The sequence below is a fragment of the Struthio camelus genome, chromosome 15 (genome assembly GCF_040807025.1).
Source record: "Struthio camelus isolate bStrCam1 chromosome 15, bStrCam1.hap1, whole genome shotgun sequence".
Taxonomy (NCBI): domain Eukaryota; kingdom Metazoa; phylum Chordata; class Aves; order Struthioniformes; family Struthionidae; genus Struthio; species Struthio camelus.
In genome coordinates, this window is record NC_090956.1 from 13,658,203 (window position 1) to 13,663,440 (window position 5,238).

Consider the following 5,238-nt stretch of genomic DNA (forward strand, 5'->3'; position numbering starts at 1 on the left):
TTCCGGAGGGGCGGGGGCGGCCGGCGCGAGGCGCCTGCTCGCGCCTTCGGCCGCGCTGAGGGGGCCCGGCGCGAGGGCGCGCGGCCGTTGGAGCTCGCCCCGGCGGCGCTGAGGGGGCCCGGCGCGAGGGCGCGCGGCCGTTGGAGCTCGCCCCGGCGGCGCTGAGGGGGCCCGGCGCGAGGGCGCGCGGCCGTTGGAGCTCGCCCCGGCGGCGCTGAGGGGGCCCGGCGCGAGGGCGCGCGGCCGTTGGAGCTCGCCCCGGCGGCGCTGAGGGGGCCCGGCGCGAGGGCGCGCGGCCGTTGGAGCTCGCCCCGGCGGCGCTGAGGGGGCCCGGCGCGAGGGCGCGCGGCCGTTGGAGCTCGCCCCGCGCGGCCGTTGGAGGAGAGGGCAGGTGGCACCAGCCGTGTCATTTGGGGAAGGGACTCCGTACTGGGGGAAGTCTTGAGTTTCTAAGAGACCTGCTTATGCCCTGGAGGAGGAATTAGGAGAGTCTAACTTCCTCATGACAAATCCTAATGGTAGGAGCTTTCTATTTCCTCAGTAATCACTCCTGCTAGAATGGGTATTATTAAAAGGTTGAAGGGGATAGGAAAGATGGTGTTTTTCCTGCTGTTTTTGGCAAGTAAGGATACATTTTTTTCCTTACAGTTTCTCTAGTTTCCTTATAAAATCCTCTTTACCTACTGATCCTTGAGAATAAATACATGGAATTGCTGTATACTGATCTGTAGTTCAAGTCGGGTATTTCTAGTGTCTGTATCACTCTAGTGCGGCAAATTGCCGAATCCCTTGAACACCCTGGTGTAACAGGTAGAGGTCTAGTGTTTGTCCTGCCCTGTGCAGCTCGTTGCAGTCAGGGTCTGTACGGTTCTCCTCTCGTACGCAGGGAGGATCTCTGGTCCGTGTGGGCCCTCGCCCCCCTCTCTTCTGTTACCTGGAATGTGAAGACTGGCCGGTTTCCTCTTTGCGTCAGTGTGCCCTTGATAGTCTCAGTCATTTCATATTAGTTTTGATTTATGTGCTGTCCTTTTAAGAGGCAGTAAGTGTTAGCTTTCAGGGTTTGGATTTCAAGTAGTATTTCATGTGCTTATCACACCAAGGAAGAGTCCAAAGTCATAAGAACATGGGATAACTTCCAAGGCTTAGCAATTTTTCTTTCTTCAGATGAAGTGTAGATACCTCATTACAACTTATGCTTTCATTCAGAAGTGAAACTTGTGTGGTCATAGCTGATTCAGGACATTTGCAGTTCCTTAAACTTGACTGAAACGATTCAATTAGAGAGGAATCAAAAGTGGTGTGCTCTCACTCTCTCCCTGTGAACAGGATTCTACTATAATGGAAAGGGCATTGCCCGACTTACATTTTAAGTTACACTGTCAAGTATGCACAGCTCACGGACAAGAAAATGCGCTTTAAACAATTCTTTTTACACAGGTGCATACTGTATGTGGGCAAATAGCAGCCGTAATACCTAACAGTTAAAAGAGATGACACAGTGCTTCAAATGGTAGTTGTTGCAGGGGAAAACTGCTCAACTCACATGGTTTAAATGAAGTCAGGTCCTAAGTGGTTTATTAATTTATTAACCAGAGATTAGTGAGCTGTATGCTCAGGATCAATGTCAGCCATTCAGCACATAAAACAAAATACTAAGCCCTTACAAAATGTTATAAAGACGAATTGCTAAACATCCATCTGCTGCTAACCTCGAACAATTCTGACCCCCTTACACACAAACTGTAGTGGGTAAACAGCGGAAGATAGGTGAGGAGACAGGAACATGTTGACTGATCAACTATTCCAGCTGCAAAACCCTTCGTGAGCAGAATCCATGAGAAACAGCACGTTGTGACCCTTAGACTTGCTCCATATAGGTGTCAATCTGGACTTGTGTACTCCTAAAGAATTACTGCTTCCTTTGATATCTGATAGCACATGTGCAGTACCCCGTATTGTAGCCTATTAGTTTGCTTAAACCCACACCCCTCTGAACCTCGCCGTGGGCTGATGCTCTGCAGTGCCTGGGACAGCCCAGTCGCTTCCTCGCAAGATTCCTGGGGTTCCCCTTGCAGTTCCAGGATTTCAAGGTAATAAACATCTAATAATCCTGCTCCAGAGTGGTGTCTTCTACCTCTGCGTATTCCAAGTGTCAGTGCTGTTAACACACACTCTCAAGCTGTTTCATGTGTACCCCTTTTTACAGCCATGGGGGTTACAACCGCCCACCCCCCCAATGAGTGCAGGCTCCCCTGTTTGCACACCCTTCTGGTGGGAGTTGTGTGGCTCCACCTTTATGCTTCTCTGTGCTACTCCCTATGCTCTGCTGATCCATGTGGCAGTGAGAAAGCGCCCTGCTAGTTCATGTGGGCACACCCAAGGTGTGGGTCCCCACTTGTTGGACATGTTGTTGCACTCCAGGGAGGATGCCTTGTCAGGCCTTGGCAGAGGTGTCCTCCAGCGGGGTGACTTCTGGCAGTGTCAGACCCAGTTTGCTTCTCTGTTAATGTTCTTCTCACTCCAAGATCACCCGTCACCATCACAAATGTTCATGCTCTTTTATGCCTCTTTCCAAGCTGACTCCTTTTCTGAAAAGTCTCTTGGTAATACCCCAGTTACTATTGAATCCAGCTGATGGATGTCTTAAGCAAACTTCATCGTTGTTAATTTCCTCTTAGCATTATCAGGTTTTGGACAAACATCCTCTCTGAACAGATTTGGGTATTCTATTCACACACACTTTTTCTGTGCTCTGATTTCTATGGTATTATCCTTTGTTAGCCGGGCCATGTTACGGAGGGGAGGCTGTGCTTACTCCCTCCTCACTTATTTGCCTCCCTTTTCTGTCAAATCAGTCATGAAGAGCTCTTTTGTATAGCAAGGCTGGCTCGAGGCTTCTCACTATGGTCACCGAGCTTTACATGGCAAAATTCAGTTTGGTAGTGGTGATAGCAACAGAGCAAATTGCAGGCAGAGGAGCTGTAAGAAGTGAAAGGCAGTTTATCAATGAGATCTAGCAGATTTAGGGTTCTGCCAAAGAGTTGGAGGAAGAAAGAGGCATAATAAACTGTTCCCTCTACTAATCTGACTTCCCTGTGCGGACAAGGGCATACAATGGAGAGCAGTGCTGCTATTCAGAGGCACCTCAACAGATTGGAGAAGTGGACTGACAGGAACCTCATGACATTCAAAAAAGGCAAGTGCAAAGTCCTTCCATTGGTGATGGAATACCCTCAAATAACAGTAGAGGCTTGGCAACAACTGCCTAGAAAGCAACTTTGCAGAGAAGGACCTGGGCTCATGGGGGTTTCCACTCAAAAAGAGGTTCCTTCTGACCTAGATTAGTTGTATGCCTCTGTGATTGTGTTTCGACCTCTTGATAAGTCACAAGCAAGACCGTGTTAGAAGAGGTGCAGAGGAGGAGAATTTTGGGAGGAGCTGTTCTGGGATTTGGAAGATATTTAGTCCCCATGGGCATTGAGTGAAAGGGTTTGCTGACTGGCTCCATCGAAGGTCCTGGAAGTTTTCACAAACTGTAGCCCCTTGCAGTCTGCGTGAGTGAGTACGAGCTTTAGGATCTCACAGACTCAGTGTACCTCTCCCAGGGGAAGGAGATGAATAGCAGTGCCAAAGCTGCAGCTGTTCTAAGCTGGCTCTGAGCATGGAAAATTCCTCCGAGTGAAATTCCAAGATAAGACAGCCCATCTCTGTAGATGAAGATGTATTCAAGAAGCAGAATACTATCAAACATTGTTAAACATACTAAAGGCAAACTTTCATTTTTCGTAAAACCTTAATTCTTAAAACTGAATGCCACTTTGTCATTGTTTACAAATATAAACCCATGTATTTTCTCTAGTATTGTTGTTGGTATTTGTTTGCTTCCAAGGGTGATGGGGGGACAGGAATGTTTATTTTAGCAGCGGTGCCAGCTGATGCAGGTTAAGGTGTCCACGAGAGTATAGCCTCAGGTTTTTCCCATTTTGATGACAGGAAAAATTGAAGACCTCCTAGTATAGCAAAGAAAGATTATCTGTGAAAGGAACCCAGAGCTCAGGTTTTTTTTTTCTCTCACATAAAAATCTATTGACTAAAAGAAATACAATTAATAATTTATAGGCAAGTTTTGAAGAAGCAGAAAAGTAGGGATCTCTTGCTTATTACTTCTCTTCCATACAATGTAAATACCATTAGTGTGTTTTTCTTGTAACAGTGAAGTTCAATTTTCATTAAAGCAGTTTTCCTGTGTCAGGGACAGTGAATGTTTCAAATTGACCAAAGGTCTCCTCTTCCTGCTTCCTTTGGGCTTTCTTTTCTAAAAGTAGTTGAATCTCTTTAGTTTCAAGTCTAATAAGGCTATCATAAATTATGCCCTGCAACTTTTTTTCCCCTGTAATAAGCATTTTAGCTTTTCCACTCTTAAAGTTAGATTTTAGCGCTATCAATGCAGGAAATGCTGGTTACTGTATCACTGCTCACAGTGATATTACTGTGGTAAATGAGGAAGCTGTTATAATAGCTAGTCCTTTCATATCTCTTGAGAAACCCTTTCTAATATCTCTAAACTATTAAAGGATATCTAGTAGTTATAGTAAGTTTTTTCACTCTGTTAAATCCAGTAAACATTTTATGATTTATTTTTTATATTGAAGTATTTGATGTTGCAAACACACAACAGTTAGGGTCCTGAGAGGCCAAGTTTTAGGAGATTTGTTACTTGTGTAACAGAGTAAGTGTCGAAAACTGTGAACACAGAAGTACGTATTTTATTAATGGTGTAGTTTAATGCATTAAAGCTTGTAATGCAGTAATGTATTAGTCCACTAATTGATTTGGAAATAAGGAACATTTTTGAGTGCATATGTCCCCTCTATGGCAATTTTTCAGATGATCATCTCTGTGCATATATCTGTCTGAATCTTCAAAATGGACAAATACGGAGACTGTGTTCAAAATCCACATGAGGAAAGGGGACTATTGTCTTTACGGGCAAGAAAAGTTTCTGCCCTAATTTTTTTCAGGCTTCAGAGGATGCCTCTTCATATAACTTTTTGTGAGGAACTGAGAATATTTCCAGAGCACGAGCAGTACCTCTCTGAACTGCTGCTTAGGGACAAGAGGCTTAAGTCAGCAGTAGCACAGATCTGGAGGAGTCTCACTTTAACTCTAATTGCTGATTAATCCTTTTATGGCTGACATTACTTTTCTTTTTGATCATGATAACATTTAGCAGTGCAG